Source organism: Phyllobates terribilis, unplaced genomic scaffold (genome assembly GCF_046119375.1).
Source record: "Phyllobates terribilis strain yellow unplaced genomic scaffold, ASM4611937v1 Scaffold_4__5_contigs__length_816908805, whole genome shotgun sequence".
Classification (NCBI taxonomy): domain Eukaryota; kingdom Metazoa; phylum Chordata; class Amphibia; order Anura; family Dendrobatidae; genus Phyllobates; species Phyllobates terribilis.
Window position 1 is genome coordinate 213,841,242 of NW_027362764.1, and position 13,810 is coordinate 213,855,051.

The 13,810-nt window shown below is 48.9% G+C and overlaps 1 protein-coding gene across 4 annotated transcripts in view; it reads left to right on the top strand.

Annotated features, from left to right (window-relative positions):
• The first annotated feature begins 10,353 nt into the window (after window positions 1-10,353).
• Window positions 10,354-13,810, top strand: part of NOD1 (nucleotide binding oligomerization domain containing 1) — a 93,738-nt gene continuing 90,281 nt past the window's right edge. For all 4 annotated transcript variants that reach the window (XM_073678059.1, XM_073678058.1, XM_073678060.1 and 1 more), the window contains exon 1: window positions 10,354-10,618. The gene's annotated coding sequence lies outside the window, so the exon portion shown is untranslated. The remainder of the gene's footprint in view (window positions 10,619-13,810) is intronic.

The window sequence follows — 13,810 nt, forward strand, 5'->3', positions numbered from 1 at the left end:
GGTTTGCCGCTGTACTGGGGGAGCCACTTCGCTCCAGGGATGTACGGTAGGACCATGGGTATGACAGGGATTACAGGCCCTGCTGGTGGAGCAGCTGCTTCGGCCTGCTCGATGCCGAGCTCGGGTTGAATATCAGGGCAGTTAACCGGTACTCCGGCGTTGTGCTGCTCTTCGGACATTCTGGCGCCCCCCTAGCGAACTGTGGCCTACCTTCTTTTCTTCCGGTAGGCCGCAGCTCTGCAGGTGACGGTCTTCTTCAGGACCTTGCGTCGCTTGCGTCCTATGTCAGAGCGTTCAGCGACGCTCCTTCCAGGACCTGGCTCTTCCTGGTTTGACGTCGAGGCGTGGGGTGTGTCTGGGGCTTTGCGCGCTTTTGCAGGTACGCCTCTCAGTTTTCCCGCGGTTACGCCCTTCTTCCTGCTCGGCGGCCCAACAAAGGCGGCGATCTTCGCCACAGTTTATTACACAGTTTTTGTCTAAAGGCGCACAGTACCCGGTGGCAAGGGGCACAACACTCCGTCGTTGCAGCGGGCACGGAATCCTGTTCGTGACGCCAGGAAAGAGATGACGCGCCCAGGGGTTGGGGAGGACTCGGCGCCCGGGCCTTGTTGTTAGTTTTGGGGGATGTCGCGGTAGTCGGCTCCCGGGCCCGTACCCTGGGCCTCTGTTTAAAAGGGGTGGATAATTATATGAAAGTTCGTGACGCCACCTGTGGTGTCTGGTGAGGATTACCAGCGCTGCGGGAGCCCACTGAGGCCGGTGTTAAGGCAGCTTGGGTGGTATAGCTCCCCACAGGTGGAGCTAGGCCTCAGGGCAGCGTAGGAGAAGGGATGCAGGACAGAGGGGACCCAACCGGGTCTGAAGAAGGATAGGCAAACACACAGTTCACTTCAGTACCTTTTACTGATGGATGTTCAGGCACATTCCGGGGCACTGTAGGGTGAAGGGTGCATATCAGGATCCTCCCCAGGGAGCGGGTATAGGGCCTCCTGTTTCTTGCCTTTGTGTAGTAAGTTTCTGACATGCCTGGAGCTAGGCCTACTTTCGTCTCTATCGTGCACCGGCTGACTTTGTGGTAGGGCCTACTCTTGAAGTACACGCTTCCAGCTTGCGGGGCCTCCGTGACTCCTGGCTCTGGTACGTATCAGCTCTTGGGTGATCCTGGGACCTGAAGTCTTCCAAGGGTCTCCGGTTGTCTCTACAGGGGAGTATACGGCGCTGTAGACGCGGACCCGGTGTCCGGTATATGTTTTCTGGGGTGAGCTTGTACAGCTCCTCTGCCCCCCCTGCTACTCACTCCTCTAGCCTTCGGCCTCGCTCGAGGCCCTCACTAGGCTATACACACTAGCGGCAGCTTGCCGCGCTTCACCGCTCTTATGGCGTCGGCACGTCTTAAGCTCACTATCCTGAGCTACAACTGAGTCCGACTAAACTGACTGAGCTCCACTGCAGTATCATTTCTGCAAGGGCTCTCCTCAGACTGAACTGCCTAGCTCCACCTTCCCTATATATATCCCTATCGGGCTCCCTCTGGTGGTCTGAGGTGGAAGGTGGAGGTGTGTGTATGCTACGAGGGCCTCTTGTGGAGGAATCCGTCCATTCACCCCTCTAGGATCTGTGGCACTCATGCGCAGCAGGGGCGCCACATATACACAGAACGCAATTTTAGAAAAATAGGTAAAAAATAATGTTTATTTAATCTTCAATTAAAATCACATATGTGAATAAAAAAATCCATATTAATAAGGAAGCAAATAGCCTACGCGTTTCAAACCCACTGCGGGTTCTTAATCCTAATGGCTTTGTGGAACCTGGACCACTGCTCCATGCACAAATATCAACAGTTACGCATGACCATCAACTTACTATTTACCATTGAAACGGTGTGATGATTTTTCTCTTTCTTTTTGTTAGGAATTGTGGTTCTGTGCTCCCACCTGGAAATAGATTGGGTCCGGTGCTACGCTACTTCAGTCGCAAGCGTCACCATTGTCCTGACCCTGGAGGCGAAGCTACCATGCACGCAGGAAAACTGTCCCAATCTTATGGAGCATTGAGTTCTGGAGTAGTAGGATGTGTGGGGACGCACGACGACCTGTCTCCCACAGATTTCACTGCCTGGGGAACATGGGATGCTGCATTCCCCGGTTGACAGGCTAAGCAGGACTAGGCAGTGGTCGGATTGTATCCATTCTGCTGTGCAAGTTAGCACGGAGTGGTTATCTGGGCATAATTGGGAGGTATTTAACACTTGATCATTTCCTTCAGCATTAGGTGAGCTATTTAACTCTGCTTCCAGCTCTGGGCTTTGCTGTTCATTGCATTTAGTATGTGCAGTGGTGGTGAGTTTTCTTAGGAGTTCTCTTCTCTCTTCTTGCAGAGGTACTCACCTGGTTCTTGACTACTCACCAGCCATGTCACCAGCTGTCCGGCAACATTGGGTCCAGGAAGGGCTCTACCAAAGTCCCCCTTCCATTTACTGGGAGCTAGGTGAAGAGTACTACCGGCCCGCAAGGGTTCGCCTATTGGGCAGCTTGTGTCAAATGTGTCTGTGGCTGTGCCTTTGCTGGTTTGGTGGCAGTCTTGCTGGGTCTATTTAAGTAGTGCATAACAGATTAAGCAGTCCTACATATATAAAAAAAATGGATCCGGTCAAGCAGCTTACTGACCAGATGCAGGGTCTTCAGGAAATGTTTTAAGCTTTGGCGGGCACCGTAAACCAGCACAGCCAGATCTTGGCTCAGGGGGTTCCCTCTACACAGGCAAGTTTTAACCTCAGTCTTGCAGTGGGGGTCATCCCCATAGAACCTAAGGTGCCCCTTCCTGATTTTTTGGGGGGAGATTGGAAACAATTTAACAATTTCAAGGAGGGGTGCAAATTATATTTCCAACTTCACCCTGTTTGCTCTGGAAACTAAGGTACTCAGGTAGGTCTTGTAATTTCCCTTCTTAGAGGGGATCCCCAGTCCTTGTATGTCCAAAAAGACAAATAAAAAAATTCCGTGCTCTAGTATACGCACTGATTTTTTTGCTTGTCTTTTTCGACTTTTAAATACCCTTATTAAAAGTGACGTTTTATATGTATATTTGTTAATGTGGTGTTGTTTCGGTGAGCTATAGTTAGAATTTACACCAGAGTATCTGCACTGCTCAAAAAAATAAAGGGAACACTCAAATAACACATCCTAGATCTGAATGAATGAAATATTCTCATTGAATACTTTGTTCTGTACAAAGTCGAATGTGCTGACAACAAAATCACACAAAAATCATCAATGGAAATCAAATTTATTAGCCAATGGAGGCCTGGATTTGGAGTCACCCCCAAAATTAAAGTGGAAAAACACACTACAGGCTGATCCAACTTTGATGTACTGTCCTTAAAACAAGTCAAAATGAGGCTCAGTATTGTGTGTGGCCTCCACATGCCTGTATGACCACCCTACAACGCCTGGGCATGCTCCTGAGGAGGTTGCGGATGGTCTTCTGTGGGATCTCCTCCCATACCTGGACTAAAGCATCCGCCAACTCCTGGACAGTCTGTGGTGCAACATGAAGTTGGTGGATGGAGCGAGACATGATGTCCCAGATGTGCTCAATCGGATTCAGGTCTGGGGTACGGGCGGGCCAGTCCATAGCTTCAATGCCTTCATCTTGCAGAAACTGCTGACACACTCCAGCCACATGAGGTCTGGCATTGTCCTCTATTAGGAGGAACCCAGGGCCAACCGCACAAGCATATGGTCTCACAAGGGGTCTGAGGATCTCATCTCGGTACCTAATGGCAGTCAGGCTACCACTGGCGAGCACATGGAGGGCTGTGCGGCCCTTCAAAGAAATGCCACCCCACACCATTACTGACCCACTGCCAAACCGGTCATGCTGAAAGATGTTGCAGGCAGCAGATCGCTCTCCACGGCGTCTCCAGACTCTGTCACGTCTGTCACATGTGCTCAGTGTGAACCTGCTTTCATCTGTGAAGAGCACAAAGCGCCAGTGGTGACTTTGCCAATCCTGGTGTTCTGTGGCAAATGCCAAGCGTCCTGCACGGTGTTGGGCTATGAGCACAACCCCCATCTGTGGACGTCGGGCCCTCATACCACCCTCATGGAGTCGGTTTCTAACCGTTTGTGCAGACATATGCACATTTGTGGCCTGCAGGAGGTCATTTTGCAGGGCTCTGGCAGTGCTCCTCCTGTTCCTCCTTGCACAAAGGCGGAGGTAGCGGTCCTGCTGCTGGGTTGTTGCCCTTCTACGGCCCCCTCAAGGTCTCCTGGTGTACTGGCCTGTCTCCCGGTAGCGCCTCCAGCCTCTGGACACTACGCTGACAGACACAGCAAACCTTCTTGCCACAGCTTGCATCGATGTGCCATCCTGGATGAGCTACACTACCTGTGGGTTGTAGAGTCCGTCTCATGCTACCACGAGTGTGAAAGCACAACCAACATTCAAAAGTGACCAAAACATCAGCCAGAAAGCATTGGTACTGAGATGTGGTCTGTGGTCCCCACCTGCAGAACCACTCCTTTATTGAGGGTGTCTTGATGATTGCCAATAATTTCCATCTATTGTCTATTCCATTTGCACAACAGCATGTGAAATTGATTGTCAATCAGTGTTGCTTCCTAAGAGGACAGTTTGATTTCACAGAAGTTTGATTTATTTGGAGTTATATTCTGTTGTTTAAGTATTCCCTTTATTTTTTTGAGCAGTGTACATGCCAATTGTCTCATCTCTGAGTTCCATAAGAGGTTTCCGAACAAGGTGGGTGGTGAGAGCCTGGAGGTCTCTCCTAGAGAGGGTGTACTGTTAGGAATTGTGGTTCTGTGCTCCCACCTGGGAATAGATTGGATCCGGTGCTATGCTACTCCGAGCGCAAGCACCGCCATTGTCCTGACCCTGGAGGCGGAGCTATCACGCAGGCAGGAAAACTGTCCCAATCTTATGGAGCGTTGCGTTCTGGAGTAGTAGGATGTACGAGGACGCCATGTCACCCATGGATTTCACTGCCCAGGGAACATGGGGCACTGTGTTCCCCGGTTGCTAGGCAACGCAGGAAACTGATGTGTCTGGTACTAGGCAGTGGTAGGATTGTGTCCTTACTGTTACTAGGGGATGATTGGGAAGTATTCAACACCTGATTATTTCCTTCATCATTAGGCGGGCTATTTATCCCTGCTTCCAGCTTTGGAACTCAAAGAACTCAGGTACTCACCTGGTTCTTGATTAGGCACTGTCCGAGTCACCAGACGCCAGGTGTCTGGCGACAGTGGGCTTAGGAAGGGCTCTACCAAAGTCTCCCTTCCATTTACTGGGAGCTGGGTGAAGAGTACTCCTGTCATTTAAGGGCTCGCCTAGCTGGGCAGCTTGTGCTAAGTGCGTCTGTGCCTGTGCCCTTGCTGGCTTGGTGCCAGTCTTGCTGGGTCTCTCTGTGTAGCGCATAACACTCTTGTTGTACATGTATATATACACAGTATATACACACATGTGGATTCACACAGCACATACATATATACACACAGTAGATACATAAACACAATTATATACATATATAGTACAGATCAAAAGTTCGGACACACCTTCTCATTTAAAGATTTTTCTGTATTTTCATGACTATGAAAATTGTACAGTACATTCACACTGAAGGCATCAAAACTATGAATTAACACATGTGGAATTATATAGTTAACAAAAAAGTGTGAAATAACTGAAAATATGTCTTATATTCTAGGTTCTTCAAAGTAGCCACCTTTTTCTTTGATGACTGCTTTGCACACTCTTGGCATTCTCTTGATGAGCTTCAAGAGGTAGTCTTTCAACAATCTTGAAGGAGTTCCCAGAGATGCTTAGCACTTGTTGGCCCTTTTGCCTTCACTCTGCAGTCCAGCTCACCCCAAACCATCTCGATTGGGTTCAGGTCTGGTGACTGTGGAGGCCAGGTCATCTGGCGAAGCACCCCATCACTCTCCTTCTTTGTCAAATAGCCCTTACACAGCCTGGAGGTGTGTTTGGGGTCATTGTCCTGTTTAAAAATAAATGATGGTCCAACTAAACGCAAACCGGATGGAATAGCATGCCGCTGCAAGATGCTGTGGTAGCCATGCTGGTTCAGTATGCCTTCAATTTTGAATAAATCCCCAATAGTGTCACCAGCAAAGCATCCCTACACCATCACACCTCCTCCTCCATGCTTCATGGTGGGAACCAGGCATGTAGAGTCCATCCGTTCACCTTTTCTGCGTCGCACAAAGACACGGTGGTTGGAACCAAAGATCTCAAATTTGGACTCATCAGACCAAAGCACAGATTTCCACTGGTCTAATGTCCATTCCCTGTGTTCTTTAGCCCAAACAAGTCTCTTCTGCTTGTTGCCTGTCCTTAGCAGTGGTTTCCTAGCAGCTATTTTACCATGAAGGCCTGCTGCACAAAGTCTCCTCTTAACAGTTGTTGAAGAGATGTGTCTGCTGCTAGAACTCTGTGTGGCATTGACCTGGTCTCTAATCTGAGCTGCTGTTAACCTGCGATTTCTGAGGCTCGTGACTCGGATAAACTTATCCTCAGGAGCAGAGGTGACTCTTGGTCTTCCTTTCCTGGGGCGGTCCTCATGTGAGCCAGTTTCTTTGTAGCGCTTGATGGTTTTTGCAACTGCACTTGGGGACAGATTCAAAGTTTGCCCAATTTTTCGGACTGACTGACCTTCATTTCTTAAAGTAATGATGGCCACTCGTTTTTCTTTACTTAGCTGCTTTTTTCTTGCCATAATACAAATTCTAACAGTCTACTCAGTAGGACTATCAGCTGTGTATCCACCTGACTTCTTCACAACACAACTGATGGTCCCAACCCCATTTATAAGGCAAGAAATCCCACTTATTAAACCTGACAGGGCACACCTGTGAAGTGAAAACCATTTCCGGTGACTACCTCTTGAAGCTCATCAAGAGAATGCCAAGAGTGTGCAAAGCAGTCATCAAAGCAAAAGGTGGCTACTTTGAAGAACCTAGAATATAAGACATATTTTCAGTTGTTTCACACTTTTTTGTTAAGTATATAATTCCACATGGGTTAATTCATAGTTTTGATGCCTTCAGTGTGAATGTACAATTTTCAAAGTAATGAAAATACAGAAAAATCTTTAAATGAGAAGGTGTGTCCAAACTTTTGGTCTGTACTGTAAATAAAGCACATACAGAAATATGTATATACACAGCACATACACATTTATATACATACATCAGAAAGACAAATATGTATATATATACAGCATATACACTCACATGTATATACACAGTGCATACACACATGTATATATACACACAGCACATACAAACATGAAATACAAACACAGCACATATACGCACCTGTATATACACACAGCAGTCAAATATGCACATACTCTCAGTACATGCACATACATATTTACACACAGCACATACATTCACATGTATATACACACAGTACATACATACCCACATGTATATATACACACAGAACAGACACATATGCATACACACACAGTGCATACACACGTATATACACACAGAACATGCACACATGAAAAAAGAAATCGTTAATGGCTGTGACTAGGGACGTGCTACATGTGCCTCATGGTTTGTCCCTTTTTTGTAAACGTTGAGAGGTCTACAACTGTACTGCCAAGGACCCATATACTGATCTTGCACATCGGCCCTCTTCTGCCTGTCCGCTTATGTGTCTGACGCACTTGTGCCTCACTTGACTGCGTGATGCCTGGTCAGTAGAAGAGGACCCGAAGAAAAGAATGAAGAGCTGAAGTGAACAGACCAGAGGGCTGGGTAGAGCACTGCAGTGTCAGGGCAGAGGACTGGGCAGAGCACTGCAGTGTCAGGGCAGAGGACTGGGCAGAGCACTGCAGTGTCAGGGCAGAGGACTGGGCAGAGCACTGTTGTGTCAGGGCAGAGGACTGGGCGGAGCACTGTTGTGTCAGGGCAGAGGACTGGGCAGAGCACTGTTGTGTTAGGGCAGGGGACTGGGCAGAGCACTGTTGTGTCAGGGCAGAGGACTGGGCAGAGCACTGCAGTGTCAGGGCAGAGGACTGGGCAGAGCACTGTTGTGTCAGGGCAGAGGACTGGGCAGAGCACTGTTGTGTCAGGGCAGAGGACTAGGCAGAGCACTCTTGTGTCAGGGCAGAGGACTGGGCAGAGCACTGTTGTGTCAGGGCAGAGGACTGGGCAGAGCACTGTTGTGTCAGGGCAGAGGACTGGGCAGAGCACTGTTGTGTCAGGGCAGAGCACTGTTGTGTCAAGGCAGAGGACTGGGCAGAGCACTGCAGTGTCAGGGCAGAGGACTGGGCAGAGCACTGTTGTGTCAGGGCAGAGGAAAGGGCAGAGGACTGGGCAGAGCACTACAGTGTCAGGGCAGAGGGCTGGGCAGAGCACTGTTGTGTCAGGGCAGAGGACTGGGCAGAGCACTGCAGTGTCAGGGCAGAGGACTGGGCAGAGCACTGTTGTGTCAGGGCAGAGGACAGGGCAGAGGACTGGGCAGAGCACTACAGTGTCAGGGCAGAGGGCTGGGCAGAGCACTGTTGTGTCAGGGCAGAGGACTGGGCAGAGCACTGCAGTGTCAGGGCAGAGGACTGGGCAGAGCACTGCTGTGTCAGGGCAGAGGGCTGGGCAGAGCACTGTTGTGTCAGGGCAGAGGACTGGGCAGAGCACTGTTGTGTCAGGGCAGAGGGCTGGGCAGAGCACTGTTGTGTCAGGGCAGAGGACTGGGCAGAGCACTGCAGTGTCAGGGCAGAGGACTGGGCAGAGCACTGTTGTGTCAGGGCAGAGGACTGGGCAGAGCACTGCAGTGTCAGGGCAGAGGGCTGGGCAGAGCACTGTTGTGTCAGGGCAGAGGACTGGGCAGAGCACTGTTGTGTCAGGGCAGAGGACTGGGCAGAGCACTGTTGTGTCAGGGCAGAGGACTGGGCAGAGCACTGCAGTGTCAGGGCAGAGGGCTGGGCAGAGCACTGTTGTGTCAGGGCAGAGGACTGGGCAGAGCACTGTTGTGTCAGGGTAGAGGACTGGGCAGAGCACTGTTGTGTCACGGCAGAGGACTGGGCAGAGCACTGTTGTGTCAGGGCAGAGGACTGGGCAGAGCACTGTTGTGTCAGGGCAGAGGACTGGGCAGAGCACTGTTGTGTCAGGACAGGTGAGTGCAATGTTTTTTTTAACCCCTTCATATCCCTCAAAAGCATCCTCTATAATATTGGCGGTCTTGCTGCCATTTTGCTGGATTTGTTCTAATTGACTCATAAAAAATTGGTTTCTGGAAACTCCTAATTTTCTGCCAAATTTGTGACAGATCTGATTTGCTCTGGTTTTTACTTCATGATAGTATGTTTCACTCAGTTTGCTTAGTGAGGAGAGGGAGAGGCGCTTTGGTGATTTAGGCTATGTGCCCACGATGCAGAAATGAAGCAGAAAATTTCTGCAGCATTTCTGCATCTCCCTGGCAGAAAAAACGCATGCAGATTGTACATGCGTTTTTCCTGCAGAATACATGCGGATTCACATGCGTTTCCGCATGCAGATTGACAAGCGCTTTCCAGGCGATAGCATCACTTGGAAAGTGCTTGACAACTAGGTCACACTATATAAATCCATGCAACCGGCATGGATTTATACAGTGTGAACCGTAAAAATAAAATAAAATAAAGCTATACTCACCCCCGAGGCCCCGGCGTGGCTGCAGCGCTCGTTCCTGTCTGGTTCCCGGCTGCCGGAATATCGCGAGACAGAGCGGTGGAGGGCCTGCGGTCACATGACTGTGACGTCACCGCAGGTCCTCAAGCGATGCCGGCATTCAGAGAGAAGCCGCCGGACAGGTGAGTATAACTTTATTTGTTATTTTATTCTTTTTTTACAGGTACAATGGTACCCAGGTCTGGATGAGAGTCTCCTCTGCTCCAGAACTGGGTACCATCCGCACATAGAGACGCATAGAAGCCGCTTGTACAAATGTACAGTCGCGGTTTCTATGCGTCTCAATGCAAGTCAATGGCGGGAGTTCTGCTGCGCTTCCGCAAAATTAAATGACATGCCGCAGCATGTGCATAGAACATGCGGAATCCCCTTGGGGACCATGGGGTGCGGATTACCTAGCGTTTCCGCTGCGGAAATTCCACAGCATAAACGCTTGAAAAACGCTACGTGGGCACCCAGCCTTAGTTTTTAGCAGCCCTTGTAACTGCAGTACGTCTCTCACATCGCTGCCGTAGTTCAGCCGGATTTTCCCGCTTTTTCACAGTCAATAGTCACGTGTCGCAGCATCACTGGCTGACAAGGGCGGAGCGCTGTGTGCTGTCGCCGCCTGGTCTGGGGCGTCACACTCGGAGTGGGCGGGGCTAGGACGCTGGCTCAGTGACAGCTGACAGCACTCGCAGTAGTGGAGAGAGTCTTCCGTGGTGTGGGTGACCGTGGAGTGTGGGCGCAGCCCTCCCTGCTCTCTGCTGATCGCAGCGCTGCAGTTCTGATACTTCTCCGTGCACACTAAGCAGCGGATCCTTCTTTTGTCACTTTAGGAACCGTCTTGCGATTCTCAGTTTATGGACAAGTAGAGTTACCGCTGGCCGGGTGATACGGCGACATGGAGGAAAGTAAGTGCGATGACCACAGTCACTGTGCGGGGCATTAGTGCTCAGGACCCGGGGAAGTCGCTCATGTCGCGATCACAGCTCTGCAGAGAGGTGCTGGGAATGTAGATCGTGCAGATATCGGTAGCCACAAGCCCATCACTGATCGCCAGCAGCACTAGTCCTAGGACTGGCAGAATACTGTCACTTCACTACACTTGGGACATTTTGTTAATTTTAATCCACAGTGATTATGATGGGACATAATATAATATAAGAGGCTTTATTGGACTTGCTCATTGTTGCATTTATAGCTAAAAAAATGTTTCCTGCTTTCAATTTTTTTGTCGGTTATGATTTCCTTTAAAGGGTTATTCCAAAACGGCAAGTTATAGGGCAAACTGATTGCTGGGACCCCTAACAATCCTGAGGCCGGGTCTCTTGAACCCTAGCTCTGCAGCCCTGTATTACATGGAGCGGAGTTGGGCATGATGAAACTCCACTCAGTGTGCATGGGACTAATAGAAATAGTAAGATGCTGTACTTGGCTTTCTCCGGCAGTCCCATACACAATGAATGAGGCAGAAGTCGACCATGTGCACCTCCATTCAATACAGGGCTGCAAGCCTTGGGGTTCAAGAGGCCTGTTGTTGGAAGTAGCTGCACTGTATATGAGAAGTGCAGAGTGTGATGGGCCGTCAGGAGAGGGTTGCAGGGATGAAAGCAGTCAGAGCCCCCCCCATGATCAGCAGGCTTACTATTTTGGGAATAAACCTTTAAAGCGCCACTCCAGTGTTTTTTTTGTTTTGTTTGTTTTTTCATTGCACTGCTGGAGTGGTGCTTTAAATGTAAGTCCCCTGCCCCCTGTCATATCATCTTCCACCACCTTCATCGGTTTTCCGGTCTGTCTCCTGTGAAAAGTGACCTGCTGGCATGCTCCAGTGTATGCTGGAGCACCGTCTCCTCATGCTTGACTGATGGCCTTTATGCTTTGTAACGTCAGGCAAAGGAGCTGTCAATCAAGCAATAGGAGGCGATGTTGGATGGGGAGTAGAGCTGGAGTGACAGAGGCTTCTGATCTGCAATCAGCCCTTCAGCCTCATTTGCATATCAAATCAAATGCTGGTTTCTCAATAATGGAGGAGTGATCTGGCCATGTAAAGGTATTACTGGACTTGTGTTTAAAAGAGCAACATGCTCATATAGTTTGGGAGGTGAAATCTTACTGACAGATTCCCTTTAAATGAACCTTGGCCTCTTCCCTATTACATGGCGTCTAATGGACCACTAAGAAATTACTCTCTAAAGGTGATGGGGTAACACCTTTTTTATTTAACAGGTTTGTATGTGCACCTTAAAAATGTCTTCTGGCATACTGTTGAGTAATTGAGCAATTCCCCTTTAGTTTCAGTTGCTTTCACTTTTAGATTTCTTGCCCACAAAGGTGAAACTGAATGAAGTCATAGGACTCTTTGGAATAAGTGTGAGGGGGGTACAGTGCGTAGATTAAAAGGAATTGATTACCCTGAAAATGCTGATTAAGCTGCCATCTAGAGGAAAGAGTTATAAGGGAAATGATGGCATTATACATTACCCCAACCTTTATCTAAACAGCGCAAAAAACAAACTACTCCACACATTGACTAGATGGAAAACAATTGGCCACGGCCTTTATTTAAATATTTAAATATAAACCAATAAATATTAAACTTTATTAAAAACAAGTTCAAACCTTCACCAATCCGCAGCTTAGCCATAAGGCTCAAGCCCGTTAACCAAAATTACCTGTCCATCCAGATCCCTGGACGACTAACCCCGGCCGTGACTAAACGCATAAAATAGGGGAGGGAGGGTGGGGCAGCTCCCAGGTATGACAGCGCCGGAGAACAGACACACACCCCCCGGCGCTGCCCACTTATATCACCCTGCACCCCCCACCCCCCCCGGTAACCAAAGTCCAGACCAATCAGGGGTAGTCACCAGGGCAGAAACTACTATCTGCCCTACTACTGACCCCTGAGTGGCCGGACCCACTCACCAATCACTTAACCCTATCACCTTGTGGACGTGACCTAAGAAAAATAGCGGGAAAACATCTTCCCTCCATTTAACCCCTTCAGTACCAGAGGAATACATGTCACCAGATAATGCCATGTATTCCCCTCCTGAAGGTCCGGGGAAAATCATGGCATTATACTTTACCCCAACCTTTATCTAAACAGCGCAGAAAACAAACTACTCGACACATTGACTAGATGGAAAACAATTGGTCACGGCCTTTATTTAAATATTTAAAATATGTGTCGAAATGCAAAACCTCCTAAGGATGGCAAAAAATTACACATACACTGTGTTCCAAATTATTATGCAAAAAGTGTTTAGGAGTGATAAGGTAAGAATTTTTTTGTTTGTCAGTTAAACTCATTGATGGTGATGTGTGTCAGGGCTCTTTATATCACTGTAAGCAATTGCAGACACCTGTGCTAATTAGTTTGGCAGGTGTGTCCAATGAAAGGCAAGACTACTTAAGAAGGCTGTCCCACATTATTAAGCAGCCTACATTTTCTGCCAAAATGGGAAAGAAAAAGGATGTGTTGGCTGCTGAGAAGCAACAAATTGTGGAGTGTTTAGGTCAAGGCATGACTACAATCAACATTGCCAAGACACTTCATCCTGATCATCGCACAATCAAGAAGTATGTAGCTGATTCACAGTACACACGTGTGCGTGCTGATAAGGGAAAATTGAGGACTCTTTCCTACAGGCAATTACGTCAGGTTAAAAGAGCTGCGGCAAAAAAGCCTTGTCATAGCAGCAGACAAGTTTTTGAAGCTGCTGGTGCCTCCAACGTCCCCCGAACAACAAGATGCAGGGTCCTTCAGAGGTTTGCAGCTGTGCGTAAGCCATCCTGTCGACCTCCTCTATCCACTGCACACAAGCAGAAACTGCTCCAGTGGGCCAAACAATACATGAAGACTGACTTCAAAACTGTTTTGTTCACCGATGAGTGCCGTGCAACGCTCGATGGTCCAGATGGATGGAGTGGAGGATGGCTGGTTGATGGACTCCCCATGCAAACACGGCTACGGCGCCAACAAGGAGGAGGTGGAGTAATGTTTTGGGCTGGAATCATGGGGAGAGAGATTGTCGGCCCCTTTAGGATCCCTGAAGGGGTAAAGATGAACTCCATAATGTATGTTGAGTTTCTCAAACAGC